The 16,328-nt window shown below is 37.5% G+C and overlaps 2 long non-coding RNA genes across 4 annotated transcripts in view; one reads left to right on the top strand and one right to left on the bottom strand.

Annotated features, from left to right (window-relative positions):
- The window catches only part of LOC110741317, a 2,275,404-nt gene that overhangs the window by 1,686,971 nt on the left and 572,105 nt on the right, over positions 1-16,328 (bottom strand). The gene's annotated exons all lie outside the window — the stretch shown is intronic.
- Positions 8,772-16,327, top strand: LOC110741250. Of its 2 annotated transcripts, none has more exons than XR_004177643.1 (5): positions 8,772-8,858; positions 14,150-14,208; positions 14,295-14,408; positions 15,586-15,821; positions 16,223-16,327. It is a non-coding gene; the product is annotated as an uncharacterized LOC110741250 (long non-coding RNA). The 2 variants fall into 2 exon arrangements; XR_004177642.1 differs by having other exon boundaries at positions 14,147-14,208.

The raw sequence follows: 16,328 nt of genomic DNA, 5'->3' as shown, positions 1-16,328 counted from the left end.
GCATTAGTTTAAATTCCCTGTGGATTCTGGAGATTAGACATTTGTCTGATGCATTGTTTGTAGATATTGTCACCTATTCTGTAGGCTATTTACTCTCCTGATAGTTTCCTTTGCTGTGCAGAAGCTGTTTAGTTTGGTTATGTACCACTTGTCAATTTTTGTTTTTGTTACAATTGGTTTTGGGGATTTAGCCATAAATTATTTACTAAATCTTATGTAAAGAATGGTATTTCTTATGTTTTCTTCTAGAATTTTTGTAGGTTGAGGTCTTATATTTAAGTCTTTAATGTACCTTGAGTTAATTTTTGTATGTACTAAAATGTAGGGTTCCAGTTTAATTCTTTTTCATATGAATGCAAAAGTTAGCCAGCTAGCTCTTCCAGCACCATTTATTAAATAAGGAATCCTTTCTCCATTGTTTATGTTTGTTGACTTTGTCAAAGATCAGATGGTTGTAGCTGTGCAGCTTTAATTCTGGGCTCCCTACTCTATTTCACTGATCGATGTGTCTGTTTTTGTACCAGTACCATGCTGTTTGATTACTAGAGCCTTACAGTATAGTCAGAATTAGGGTAATGGGATGCCTAAGAGTTTGTTCTTACTACTTAGGTATGCTGTGGTTACTCAGGCTCTTTTTTGGTTCCATATAAATTTCAGAATAGTTTTTCCTACTTCTGTGAAAAATGATGTTGGTAATTTGACAGGGATAGCATTGAATCTTTAAATTGCTTTGGGCAGTTATGGCCATTTTAACAATATTGATTCTTCCAATCCATGATCATGAAATATTTTCCCATTTATTTCTGTCATCTCTGATTTACTTCCCTAGAGTTTTGTAGTTCTCTTTGTAGAGATTTTCACCTCCTTGGTTAGATGTATTCCTAGGTATTTCATTTTTGTATGACAAATTGTTCATAATTGTCTCTGAACAATCATAAAAGGGATTGTGATCTTGGTTTGACACTTAACTAGAACATTATTAGTGCATGGAAATGCTACTAATTTTTATACATTGATTTTGTATCTTGAAACTTTACAGAAGTCATTTATCACTTTTGGGATCACTTTAATGGAGTCTTTGGGGTTTTCTATGTATAGAATCATATCGTCTGCAAACAGAGATAGTTTGAGTTCTTTTTTTCATATTTGAATGCCTTTTATTTCTTTCTCTTGCCTGATTGCTCTGGCTAGGACTTCCAATACTATGTTGAATAGGAGTAGTGAGAGTGGATATTATTGTCTTGTTCCAGTTTTCAAGAAGAATGGTTCCAATTTTTGCTCATTCAGTATGATGTTGGCTGTGGATGTTCATAGATGGCTCTTACTATATTGAGGTACAATCCTTCAATGCCTAGCCTGTTGAGGGTTTTTATCATGAAATAATGTTGTGTCTTATCAAAGGCTTTTTCTGCAACTACTGAGATGATTTTTGTTTGCTTGTTTTTGATTCTGCTTATGTGGTGAATTGCATTTATTTATTTGCATATTTTGAACCAACCTTGAATCTCGGAAATAAAGCTTTACTTGATCATGGTGAATTAACTTTCTGATGTGCTGCTGAAATCAGTTTGCTAGTATTCGGATGACAATTTTGTGTCAATGTTCATCAGAGATATTGGCCTGAAGCTTTGTTTTTTCATTGTGTGTCTGCCAGATTTTAGTATCAGGATGATACTGGCATTATAAAATAAGTTAGGGAAGAGCCTCTCCTCCTTGATTTCTGGGAATATTTTCAGCGGAATTGGTTCCAGTTCTTTGTATGTATGGTAAAATTCAACTTGAATCTACCTGGTCTAGGGCTTTTATTGGTTGGTAGGTTTTTTAGTGAGGATTCAATTTGGGAGCTTGTTATTGGTCTGTTATGCTTTTCACTTTTCTTCCTGGTTCAGTATTGGGATGTTGTGTTTCCAGGAATTTTGCCATCTCCTTTAGATTTCCAATTTGTGTGCATACAGGTATTCATAACTGTCTTTGAGGACCATTTGTATTTCTGTGGGATCAGTTTTAATGTCATCTTTGTCATTTGTGGTTGCCCTTATTAGGATCTCCTTTTTTTTTTTTTTTTTTCCTTTATTAATCTAGCTGGTGGCCTATTAATCTTATTTATTATTTCAAAAAAACAAACTCTTGGTTTCATTGATTGTTTTCTGTGGATTTACGTCTCAATTTTATTGAATTCTTCTCTGATTATAGCTATTTCTATTTCGTTACTTCTGCTTAGTTTTTCTAGGTGTGATGTTGATCATTAATTTGATATATTTCTTTCTTTTTCTTTTCTTTCTTTTTTTTTTTCTTTTTTTTTTTTTTTTTTGAGATGGAGTCTCACTCTGTTGCCCAGGCTGGAGTGCAGTGGCATTATCTCAGCTCACTGCAACCTCCACCTCCTGAGTTCAAGCAATTCTCCTGCCTAAGCCTCCTGAGTAGCAGGGACTATAGGTGCACGCCCCCATGCCTGACTAATTTTTTGTGTTTTAGTAGAAACAGGGTTTCACTGTGTGGCCCAGGCTGGTCTCGAACTCCTGAACTCAGGCAATCCTCCTGCCTCGGCCTCCCAAAGTGCTGGGATTACAGGTGTGAGCCACCGTGCTCAGCCCATTAATTTGATATATTTCTAACTTCTTGATGAATGTGTGTAGCACTATAAACTTTCCTCTTAACACTGGTAAAGCTGCATACCACAGATTTTGGTAAGTTGTGCCTTTATTTTAATTAATTTCATTAAAAAAAATTTACCTTAATTGTATTGCTCATCCAAGAGTTATTCAGAAGCAAGTAGTTTCATTTTCATGTTTTTGAATAGTTTTGAGAGATCTTCTTGGTATCGAATTCTATTTGCATTGCACTGTGGTCCAAAGGTGTGTTTGGTATGATTTTGATTGTCTGAATTTATTGACACTTGATTTATGATCAAGCACATGGTCAATCTTACAATATGTCCCATGTGCAGAAGAAAAGAATGTATATTCTGTGGTTGTTGGATGGAGTATTTTGTAGATGTCTATTAGGTCCAGTTGGTCCAGTGCCAAGCTTAACAGCAGAATTTGTTATTACTAGTTTTCTGCCTCGATTATTTGTCTAACACTTTCATTTAGGTGGTGAAATTTCCCACTATTATTGTGTGTCTGTCTCAGTGTGTTTGTAGGTCAAAAAGAACTTGTTTATGAATCTGGGTGCTCCAGTGTTGGATGAGTATATATTTAAGATAGTTAAGTCCCCTAGTTGAATTTAACTCTTTAGAAGTAATGCCCTTTTTTGGTCCTTTTTCACTGTTGGTTTAAAGTCTGTTTTATCTGATATAAGAATAGTAATTCCTGCTCTTTCTTTGTTTTCTGTTTGCATGGTAAATATCTCCTATCCCTTTACTTTGTGCCTGTGGGTGTTGTGATATGTGAGATGGGTCTCTTGAAGACAGCAGATGGTTAGGTCTTGTCTTTTTATCCAGCTTTCCACTCTAGGCCTTTTAAGTGGGGCATTTAGACAATTTACATTCAAGGTTAGTATTAATATGTAAGATTTCATCCCTGCCATTGTGTTTCTAGTTGGTTGTTTCGTAGACTTGATTGTGTAATTGCATTACATTGTGTGTGGGCTATTTGCCTGAGTCTGTTTTTGAGGTAGCAAGTATCTGTCTTTCATTTCCATGTTTAGCACTCCCTTAAGAACCTCTTATAAAGTCAGTCTGATGGTAATGAATTCATTGAGTGTTTGTTTCCTGAGAAGGATTTTATATCTTCTTCACTTATGGAGCTTAGTTTGGAAATACATGGAATTCTTTACTGGAATTTCTTTTCTTTGAGGGTGTTGAAAATAGGTCCCCAATCTTGTCTGGCTTGTAAGGTTTCTGCTGAGATATCTCTTGCTAGTCTGATGGGGTTTCCTTTGTAAGTAATTTGACTTTTCTCTCTAAGTGCCTTTTATTTCACATTGACTTTGGTGAATCTAATGCTTATGTGCATTGAGAATGGTAGTATTATATAGTATCTCACATGGCTTCTTTGTATTTCTTGAATTTGTATGTCTACCTCTCCAACAAGATTGGGAAAATTTTCATAAACTATATTATCAAATATGATTTTCAAGTTGCTTACTCTCTCTTCTCTCTCAGGAATGCCAATGAGTCTTAGATTTGGTCTTTTTACATAGGTACATATTTTTCAGAGGTTTTGTTCCCTTTAAAAAAAACACTTTTTTTCTTTGTTTTAGTCTGTCTGGGTGTATTTGAAGAACCAGTCTTTGAGCTCTGAGATACTTTCCTCAACCTGGTCTATTCTGCTGTTAATGCTTCTGACTGTATTTTGATATTTTTGTAGAGAATTCTTCAATTCTAGAAATTCAGTTTGGTTGTTCCTTAAAATGACTATTTTATCTTTCAGCTCTTGGGTTGTTTTACTGCATTCCTTGGATTGGGTTTCAACTTTCTCCTGGATCTTGATGAGCTTACTTGCCATCTAGATTCCAAATTCTGTCTCCCATCCATTGCTGTCATTTCAGTAATAGTTAAGAACCATTGCTGGTGGTTAGTGTGTTTGTTTGGAGGTAAAGGGACATTTTGGCTTTCTGAATTGCCAAAATTCTTGTGCTAATTATTTCTCACCTGAGATGGTTAGTTTTCCTTTAACTATGATGTAGGATGAGTATAGTCAGTTGGTTTCATTTCTAGGTGCTTTCAGAGGGCGAAGGCTCTGGGTAGGATCTTTATATTTGGCTGAATATTTGCCTTAGGTTTCACAGGTACTGTACACTGGCAAAATACTTTTGTTGTTGTAATTTGTTGTATGATCCAGTAGATGGTGCTTAACAGTAATGGCTGGCAGACAGACTCTTATTGAGCTACATGGCTGTCTTCTATTTCAATGCATTCACAGTAGTGCTCTGTGGCAGTCAGGGAGAGAGATGACCCAGTCACAAAGCCCACTGTTGGGCCTTGTAGGAGCCCCATCCTATCACTAGCACTGCACCAGAGTTTTCTTTGTTAGGTGTTTTGGGCTGCAGGGCTCCCTCAGGGAGAGGCTAGGTCTGGCAGACAGGTCACATCCCTCCCTGACCAGCCCTATGGAAGGAAGCATGCTCCACTTTCCTGTTGGCCCGTAAGTCTGTGAGTCTCACCTCTCTCAGTGTTGTAAAGCTGGGGGCTCCTCCCTTGCTTGGGTTCCACCCAAGTTGGTGAATCTTGCCTAGCTAGGAACAGTGAGCAAAATATAGAAGTTGCATAGTCTGCAAATCTGGGTGTTTTCTGGGAGAACATAGAGAAGTGCCCATCTGCAGAGTTCAGGCTGTGGTGCAGCTGCTGCACTAGAAGTCCAAGTCTGTGGGTCCTGCTGCTAGCAGCAGCAGAGGTGGATATGTAGGCACTGACCACCATCCTGGTGCTTCCTCAAGGAACATAAAGTTCTGCCAAGGTTGGGGCCACTGTCGTAGAAGCCCCAGCTGGGATTCTCACCCAACTAGGAGCAGTGGGGGTGGGTGGAGTAGCAGATTGCTGTCTAGGTGTTTTCTAGGGGGAACACAGAGCTGTGTCAGCATGCAGAGTTCTGGTTGTGGTGACACCTCTGTACTGGAAGCCCAAGTCATCATGTCCCACCTGGCTAGGAGCAGCAGGGATTGGTGGAGTTACCAGGTTCAATGTCTAGGTGTTTCTAGGGGAATAAAAGAGCTGTGTCCATAGTCAGAGAAACTCATTTATTTCAAAGTGGTCATTATTATAAAATCAACCTTCATTTTTTACAATATACTGAGGTGGACTGTGGGGTTCTTTTCTTTCTATTGAGGCAGTAATCAAGTGCTGCATAAAAGCTTCCAAAATTACAAGTGCAAGAGTACACTAGTTCCAGGGCAGTGGTAACTCTGATCTTCATTTCTCCCTTTTATTTGATCTGTCCTAGGGAAGAAGCACAGTCTATGGACCAGTCCTGCTTACCTCAAGCCACTTCATGTGGGAAGCTAATTAGCTGATGGGTTTATTACTCATATCTCTGACATCATGACATATTCTTTGATATAATTTAGTACTCACATGTTTTCAATCTGTAAATATCCAGCATAAGTTATTGCAGCATGCAATATATAGGTTCTCTATGTGTCTAGCTCCTAGCAAAGTTTTGAGGTCAATAAATAAACAATGGTTAAGATCTCAGACTTGGAACAGAAAAAAAAAAAAAAAAAAAAAACAGATTTTAAATTTTATTCTGACTGTCATATATTAGCTAATTGTGTGACTTTCCAGGTTACAGAGCCTCTCAATACTTAATTTCCTTGTCTAGAAAATGGGGGTAAAAACAGTACCTGAGATGCAGTTATGCTTTGAAAATTAAATAAAATCTTGTGCTTAAGCTGCTTAGCAGAGGCCCTGACATTGTAGCAAATGTCTTAAAATGTTAGTTCAGGTTATGTTATATTTTTGAATGCTAGTGTAGGCAAAGTGTTAACAAAATACCATCTCTGATGCATGATAACATGACCTTGAGTTAATTATCCAGCTCTCTTCCTTTGAAAAACCTGATAATGCTAAGAATGTCAACATGTTTCTAGGCAACAGCTAAGAATAAAATATATCCCTGAGCAGTAAACTACATCTGGATTGGAAAGAATTATAAACTATAAACACGTGATGAGTATGCCATGTTTTGGGGTTCTCTAAGTGCTGTGTCACAGGTATCCCTCATGGTGACTTCAGAAGCTATTCCTATTGAGTGTTAAAAGAGATATTGTACCTTCCGGGATATAGAAGTACTAAGTCAGGGCAGCCCTATACCCACCAACGTGGAGCTTGCTTCTTTGGACCAGAAGTTATCTTCTGGGAGAAAGACAGCTTCTGGATGGCTAAAGTGCTGCCTTGACTGCCACAGAGAGAAAGGCTTGACATGGTCCTGCTAGCAAGCCATAGCTTTTCTTCTGTTTTCTTCTTAGTAAACTCCCAGCATGCACTATGATTGTCATGAGGGTCTCTAATGTTCACATAAGCCCAAGAAGACAGCTGGTGAGTATCCAGCACTGTCCATTGAAAAGTTAATTCTGTTGTGTATCCTTAATACATTTCTCAATGATCTTGGAATCTTAGGATTAGAAGCAATCAACCGTGCCACAACCTTTGACAACTTTCCTAGTGTAGAAAGTTCTGCAATCTTTGCAATTGCTGGCCAGCTGTCCCTGTCTCCAATACTTTCAGCACAGGAAAAGATTTCCCCTTTAGGAGTCCAGTGGATTGTCAGGAACTCCTCATCATTGTAAATTGCTTTGTCCTGGGCAGGAATCTGCCTACCTGTAGTATTTAAGAATTAGGTGTTTTGTTTTATTTTTTCTCTGTCTTGAGAGTTACACAAAATAAGTTTACATTCTTCTCCATGATCAATATTCACACAATTAAAGACAACAGTTTTGTCCTTAATTAATCCCATCTTTTGTTTGTGTGTTTTCCTTTTGAGATGGAGTCTTGTTCTGTCACCCAGGCTAGAGTACAGTGATGTGATCTCAGCTCACTGCAACCTCTGCCTCCCAGGTTCAGGTGATTCTCCTGCTTCACCTCCCCAGTAGCTGGGACTACAGATGTACACCACCATATCTGGCTAATTTTTGTACTTTTAGTAGAGACAGGGTTTTGCCATGTTGACCAGGCTGGTCTCAAACTCCTGACCTCCAGTGATCCCGGGCCTTGGCCTCCCAAACTATTGGGATTACAGGTGTGAGCCACCACACCCGAACTAATCTCATCTTTCCTCAACTATCCTTTATTGCCTTTTTCACCTTTCTGCCTTTCTTCTTATACTAAGAAACCACATTCATCTTTCAATTGTTTTCAGTATAGGTGGTACTACCTCAAATTCAGAGTAAAGCTGTACTACTTTAAGTAAATTTATTTTACATCATAGGAATACACAATTATTATTTTATACCTTGGGATAAGCAGATAATATAGAGAAGAAAACTAAAATGCTAAAACTCATCACAAAAATATTGTTATAATATATGAATAATGATAAAGATCATCAGTGAAATGGCATGATTGAATGTATGCTTTGGACTAATACAATCTGTATTCAAATATTGGCATCACAAATTGTTAGGCATGCCAATGTGGGTAAGCTATTTAATTTAGCTAAGCCTCAGTTTTCTCACCTGTAAAATAGGAATGGCAATCCTATAGATCTCAGTAGGTCATTAGAAAAAGCAAAGAGATAATTCATGTAAAATATCTGTCTGCCCTTGTCTGAAAGTTGCAGTATGAAAACCAGAATTACATGTTGATAAAAACTGTAAGCTTCACTTTCTATTCCATCATTTACTAACTGTGAAATCTTGGGCGAATTGTTTAACCTCACTCCATCTTCATTTTCTCAGCTGAAAAATTGAGACGGTAACAGACTATATTTTTAAAGATGGGTGCAAAAATATTTTTAGTTTGCCATCTCTTCTCATAACTTGCCAATTCTCTCAGCAAGAGGTGGATTCTCTAACCCTCCCTTTCAACCTGGGTAGGCCTTTGTGAGGACATGTAAATTCCGAGGCTTGGTCATAAAAGTTGACAAAGGTTCCATTTCTCTCTCTCTTTTTCCCTCCCTCCCTCCCTCCCTCCCTCCCTTCCTTCCTTCCTTCCTTCCCTCTTTCCTTTCTTCCCTTCCCTTCCCTCCTTCTCCCCTTCCCTCCCTTCCTGCCTTCCTTCCTTCCTTCCTTCCTTGTTTCCTTCCCCGCTTCTCTCTCTCCCTTTCTTTTCTCTCTAGACTCTTATTTTGAAATGCCATAAAATTCTAGCTATCCTGAAGCTGCTGTAATGGAGAGACTATATTTAAAATATAGATGCCTAAATAGTTGCAGCTCTTTTAGCTTTCAGCTACTTAATTCTTCCCAGCCCAGACACAGACTCGGTGAGCAAGCCCTCCGATCATTCCAGTCCCAACTATCAACTGACTGTGATCATATTAGAGATGCTGGATGAGAATATACCACAAGGTTACTTAACGCCAAGAATCATGAAGGATAATGACAAAATAATTTTGTTGTTGTTTCGTCACTAGGTTTTGGGGTGATGAGTTAAGCAGCAATTGACAACTAATACAAAAATAGAGTAGTGTTTGACGTATAAGGTTTGTAAGAGTCAAATTAAATAACATGTAACAATTATTTAACATTGAGAAGTGCTTCTCAAACTTTAGTGTCTAATAGAGTCAACTGAGGTCTCGTAAACAAACAAACAAACAGAACAAAACAAAACAAAAAAAAACCTGTGAGGCCTCACTCCCAGAATTTCTGATTTAGTGAGTATGGAATGAAGCCTGAAGACTTGTATTTCTAATATGTTCCCAGATATTGCTGACACTACTTGTCAGGGACCACATTTTGAAAACCATCATATCAAATACTTAATTTGTGAACTTTATTCTTAGTGCCATTTTTTGTACTTACTGTTTTCATTTCATGAAACTTAATTAAGCACTGCCAGTTCCTTTGGGTAGAGAGGAAATTTACACCCAGTTTCTCTCCATAACTCAAAGTCTAGTTCATCTTCTCTATTTCAAGTGTTGATCACAATAACTTTCACATAACAAGTGCTTAACAATTGCTTCTTAGAGGATATATGAACCACTGACACTCCCACTTATGGGTTATGATATATTGAAGGGGGACATAGTTTAAGAACAGGAATGAGAGAAAGAGAGAGGAATAGAGAGGGAGACAGAGAGAGAATTTAATGCTCCTTGCACTAAAACCATTTTGCTCCATGTAAGGCAAGTTTTCACACTGTCTTTTTCTAATTTTAAGGTGTGCACCTCAAAACAGGAACATCTTGACTCCAAATACTTTTTTAAAAAAAATTTGTTTCAGTCTCTTTAAAATGGAACAGTAAAAAAAGATGGAAAGAGTTGGTAACAGAACTAGTAAAAACAAAACAAACAAACAAACAAAAATTGTTACTATACTGGTGTCTTGATTCTATTTTATGGATATTATTTAGTTAGATGAACAATGCATCAACAATTGTTCAGGAGTTAGAGCACTCTTTAGCTCAGGATGTTGGTACATCAGCATTCATCTTAGAAAAAGATCTTGTGGGTATAAACATAGAAAAATATGACTGGACAGAGCCAGACTTGAGGATACCCAGGAGGCCTCTGGATTCCATATAGCTCAACTTTTAAGGGTACTTACAAGGTTAGTCACGTCTATAAAGCCTATCAAGATTTCAAAGTACATATTTAATGTTTGCCTCCCTCCTTTCCCGTTCCATTTAGAGGAATATCATGAGAACAAATGGCGGAATCTATATAAAAGTTCTCCAGACCCGGAGAGCTCTACTTACATGTACTTTAAGTAACTAATGCCTTGTTTTCTTATATCTAATAACTTATGTCATATTGGGAATTCAAATGTTAGTTTGCCTACTGTGTAACTGATGTTTAATGTGTTGAGGATTATTCTGTACCTGTCATTCTTAAATGTTTAGGGAGATGCACAGGAAAAAAAAAGTGTTCTTTGTGCTTATGGAAGACACAATTTTGAGAGGAAGCCAACATTTGTGAGACAAACTTTGCCTTTATCAAACATGCTTGGGAACATGTCATTTTTTTTTTTTTTTTTTTTTTTTTGCTACAAGTTTTCTGACATCAGCATATTGCTTTAGGAAAAAAAATTGAACACTTACAGAGTGAATGGCAAAGTTTCCATTGGGTAGTTCATCCATCCATTTCTGGGCAGCCTCAGTTCCTTCAACTCTTCCATAGACAACAGATATTTGAAATATATCAGTTTGTTAAATGTCATTTTGTTATAACATTGATGGAAAAAAAATCAATTCCTGGCCAGGGTCACTGTCTGTGTAGAGCTGGCATGTTTTCCACATCTCTTTGTGGGTTTTCCCCAGGTACTCTATGGTTTTCTTCCAAATCCACAAAGATGTGCATGTTAGTAGGTGAACTGGCATGTCTAAATTGTCCCGGTCTGACTGTGAGTGTGTGTATGCTACCTGAGATAGAATGGCATCCTGTCCAGGGTCAGTTCCTGCCTTGTATCTTGGGCTACAGGGGTGGGTTCTAGCCACCTGTCACACTGAACTGAAGCAGGCATATAATTATCTTCCTTCTTTTGATTAATCTTTCCTAAATGTATAGTTCACATTTATTTCCATACTTAAAATTACAAGTGTTTTTTAGCTTTATTTAGAAGTTTGGTGACTTTTGTGACTGTAGGAATTTAGTTATTCTTTGTATATCAATTAGCCTATGTAAAATTGGTTTCTTTATACATTGTTTCCTTACAAATAACAGTTTCCAAGAAGCTATGAAGGACCTTAAGTGAGGACTTACTGTACCCACAATCCTCCAGCCCCCTGGGCACAGCAGCTACCACAGCACATGCCATCCCCTTGCACTTTAACATGACTTTGCATTTACATTTTTCTTTTCTCCCAGCAGTGCTTGAACAGTATCTGATATACAGTAACCTTGCCTCACAAAGGATTTCTATAATTATGTATTCACGTTTTCTCATCACTGTATTTTTTTTTAATTTCACCATTGCCTCTGCCAGTAGACTGTTAGATTAATCATAGTGTCCACCTCACCTTTGAATCACCCCAGAAAGCCTAGTAGAGTGTCAGGTACTTCATAGATTTTAAATAGTTGTTCATTAAACAAAAAAAGGAAAGTACACATATTCTAAACAATTAGAATAAAATGAAAACTAGAATTAAATAAAGTATGAAACCATGTGGTTCTAACAAAAGAGTCCATGGGCAGTGATTAAACTAACAATCACTTTTAGCTAGGGATGACTTCAAAGAGGAGGTAAAACTTTGATTACTTCCCGTCCATTTGAGCACCTGAAAGCCAGTTTATGCTCTGGTGGCAGCAAGGGCACCTCCAGTTCAAACACCTACATATCTACCAAACTTATTTGTGAGGAAGAAGACATGGGCATTGAGTTTGGGAACTGACACTTGCTAACTGTACATGATTTGTTGGTATTTCACTAAGAGTTGGAACATAAATGTGAGATATAAATGTATATCCATTTTAATGGAGGAGTAATCAGAGGCTCCAAGAGTAAATAAGTTACACAAAATCAAACATTAAGTGGCAGAGCTAAGATTCAAACCTGGAAGCATGCCAAAGTTCATGGCCTTTTTAATATATCACAAGGTTATTCAGTTACTGAGAGAAAGGGAAGAAGCAAAGCTTTCCTGTGGTAGAATGTTTCCAAGGAAAGAGAGAAAACATTATTGCATATCTACTATTCATTCACTTACACTTTTAGTAAAGCTACATCCTAGGGATGCAATGGTAAGTATGAAAATAACACAAATATGTAGTCTGTTTTTGAGGAGCTTACGTAAAGTAAGCATAGTTAAAAATCTACATAAACAAATGAGAACTTACCACTGTGTTATGTACGATTTTTGAAGAGTTATCTAGTGCTTTAAATTTCCTGTAATGGAAAAAACTGATGTAGTCAGGTCTTTTCATCCTGATGAAAGGTAAAAATGGAGATGTAAAAGAGTATCTGGGAAGTATCTGTTTGTGTCTTTTGCCCACTTTTTAATGAGGTTATTTGTTTTTGTTTGTTCAGTTGTTGAAGTTCCTTACAGATTCTGAATATTAGACCTTGGTCAGATGCATAGTTTGTAAATATCCTCTCCCATTCTGTAGGTTGTCACTCTTGTGAGACAGTCTCTTGCTGTGCAGAAGCTCTTTAATTTAATTAGGTCCTACTTGTCAATTTTCGTTTTCAGAGCAATGGCTTTTGAGAACCTACGAATAAATTCCTTCCCAAGGCCAATGCCCAGAATGGTGTTTCCTAGATTTTCTTTTAGGCTTCCTATAGTTTGACACCTTGCCAGTGGCCAGCAAAGATGAAAAAAATGCCCACATCACTAATTATCAGAGAAATGCAAATTAGAACCGCAATGAGATACCATCTCACACCAGTCATAATGGTTATTATTAAAAAGTCAAAAAAAGAACAGCTGCAGGTGAGGGTGCGGAAACACTTATACACTGGTGTTGGGAATGTAAATAAGTTCAGCCAATGTGGAAAATAGTTTGCGGATTTTTCAAAGAACTAAAAACAGAACAACCATTTGACCGAGCAATCCCATTGGTGGGTATAAATCCAAAAGGAAATAAGTTGTTCTACCAAAAAGACAGCCGTATTTGTATGTTTATTGCAGCACTATTCACAATAGCAAAGACCAGGAATCAACCTAGGTGCTATCAACAGTGGATTGGGTAAAGAAAATGTGGTACATATACACCATGAAGTACTATGTAGCCATAAACTGGATTTAATACTATATTATCCATCTATTAGATTCAGCTGTAAGTAAAATGCTCTTCCCCCAGTTTCTCAAACATGAGATGTTCCCTCTTGCTCCTTTTGCTTGTGCTGTTTCCAGTGTCTGGAAAACTTCTTTCAAGTTCCTCCTCTCTGCTGACACACACACTCAGGGATTCCAGCTGTTCTTTTATTTTTAAATTGCTTTCCTTTTTTTTATTTCAACTTTTATTTTAGCTTCATCTGAGGGAAGAAACTGTGTACCAGACCCTTCCACTTAAGAGAACTTGAAATCTGGGAAAATGGGGAGGTTTTATGTCCAGGAAAGATCAACTTTGATTTCAATGAAAGCATAAAGCTAGCCTTGTTAATTTTCTTCTCTTCTTTAACCATGATGTTTCTCACTGCATGATGAAGATGACAGAGTAAACATTGAAGCCACAGATACTCAAGCTGCTAAGTATGATGGATTTGCTTCAGAGTGACCAATGGAAGGACTGTTATATACAAATGGAGATTTTTGAGAAATCTGGCACATTTAAGGAGAATAAGCACAATGTTTGGATTGTGGAAGATTTGGGCTCAAACTCTAATGTTTCTTTACTAACTGGGCCAGCTTGAGCAGGCAACTTAAATCCTCAGAGCCTCAGGTTTTTTATCTGTTGTAATGACCATTGTAATGAGTAAATAGGAGAATAAATGTAAAGCGCTAAGCACATATTCAATACTGTTCCCTTGTCTTCTCCTTTCCTTCATTCATTCAATTCCATTTTATCTCCTTATACTAAGTGTATTGCTTTCTGTCTTCTGCCAAAATGCTTCCTGTCCCAACTTCCTCTTTTTTGGTTTGGTATTTTTCTCCTTTATTCCTGGTGATAAATCAAAGAAGACCTCACTTTTATTACCTGCAAGCTATATCGAATTCCAAAGAGTGTTATTCCATCAAAAGTAAGGGCTAATCTCTTCTAAGTTATTTTTTTCCTCATAGAAATAATACTGTATACCATACTGTATAATTGCATTGTTTTTCACAGCACAAAAAGAAAATAATGCAGGCAATTGACATTTTAATCCATTTCAAAGACAAGAGGTGCCCAGAAAACTATGCTGAATCAATGACAGTCACTGAGCTGTTTATTTCATTAAAAGTAAGTCCTTTGCAACGAAGGTGGGGTAAGGAGTCCAAGTAATGGGTATGTAAATTTGTATTTGTCACACAAAGTAATGGATGTTTTTGGAGTAATATTTCATAAAGATACACCCCTTTCCTTTTCAATTTGCAACAATTCCTGTTACATGAAAGCCACCACTTAAATGCATATTTTCTTGCCATAATTTGTTCACTATTATTATTATTATTTTTGAGATGGAGTCTCACTCTGTCACCCAGGCTGGAGTGCAGTGGCACGACCTTGGCTCACTGCAACCTCCACCTCCCGGGTTCAAGCAATTCTCATGCCTCAGCTTCCCGAGTAGCTGGGATTACAGTCATGTGCCATCACGCCCAGCTAATTTTTTGTATTTTTAGTAGAGACGGGGTTTCACCATGTTGGCCAGGCAAGTCTTGGACTCCTGAGCTCAGGCAATCCACCTGCCTCAGCCTCCCAAAGTGCTAGGATTACAGGCATGAGCCAACAAATTTGTCCATTGTTAACATCACTACAAAGACGTGTTGTGTCAGACTTGGAAATGCAAGGTGTTCTAATTGGGGGCTAGGCTTGAAGATTAGAAATATTTTGCAATTTCCCTTGGTTGAGCCTTTATATTAGTGCTGGAAGTAGCACCCTTGTTTTGGATGCAAGTCGTATACCTATAGTCAACACTGTCTTTGTGTTAATACAGGGTGGCAACATAGCTCTGCCTCTGTGTGTTGTTACTGTTTTTAAGAAACATAGCTTTGAATAAAGGAAAGCATTGTTCTACTTCATTCTTCCTATAAATGCAGTCACCATTCCATTCATCATTTATCACCATTTTTCTTGTCTGTAATACCCCAGTAGACAGTTAGCTACTTGAGTCAAGAGAGTTTATCTTGTACATCATTACACACCTAGCACACAGTAGTGTTCCATAAGTGAACTGAATTTTTTAAAATAAGAAAGATTGCCCCCATCTCAATACACCTACCGTTTGTTTGCCATGGGTCCGAGAGTCTTTCTCTTCTTGCAGATTTTCTCATAGCTTCTCTCATAAGAAGACATAAAGAAAAACAAATTGCTACATCCCTGGTATGCATTGGGTATTATGTTCTGTGTTTTCCATATATTATCTTATTTAATTTATATCATAGTTATCACATTTAAACAGGTTTTCCCTGTTTTTCAGAAGGGGAAACTATGGCTCAGAGAAATTGAGTGAACCTTCTCAATGTCATATAGAAGTAAAGTGTCAAAACCTGGATTTGGAGACCTGGGAAAGATGGGAAGAACTGTCTGTTGGGTGTAGGGGGAAGCAGGACCGAATGCTAGAAGGGAGAAGGAGAGAATCATGCTAAATGAAGAAAACTGACCACAAGAATTCCAATCCAACAGAAAATATAAGTGAATAGGATTATTTACTTTGTGAGTATCACACCTATTTGAAAAAATCTAACAGCAATTTGAACTTCAAATTATTGAACCTCTAAGTATAACTTTAATTATATGTATATCAAGTTGAGAATACAGTCTACTTTCTGAACAAGAATAATCCATAGTAAACTAATAGTAAGAGTTTACTGAAAACAAAGTACATTTATTATTGATTTCTTACATATTTTATACAACTAGAGGGGAAAAATTCAGACAAATATGGTCTTGTGCCGCAATTGTTAGGTCTGTCTGGTTTTGTGAGCCAATTGGCTTAGCATAAAGGGCACAGAGTTCCTCTCAGGGCCATTTTAAGTAAAGACAATCAGGCAGTGGTGCAATTATAGCACCTGCAAATATTATTGTAACCTTTTTCTACCCGCTTTCTACCACAGGTGGGGTTCCCAAGGAAGCAAACTCTGAAATGGAATTTAGCATGCAGGATATTTATTTAAGTGTGCCCTTGGGAACAGCACCTGTAGAAGAGATGGGTGGGAAGCA

Source organism: Papio anubis, chromosome 12 (genome assembly GCF_008728515.1).
Source record: "Papio anubis isolate 15944 chromosome 12, Panubis1.0, whole genome shotgun sequence".
Taxonomy (NCBI): domain Eukaryota; kingdom Metazoa; phylum Chordata; class Mammalia; order Primates; family Cercopithecidae; genus Papio; species Papio anubis.
This window is presented reverse-complemented; position numbering and strand designations above follow the sequence as displayed.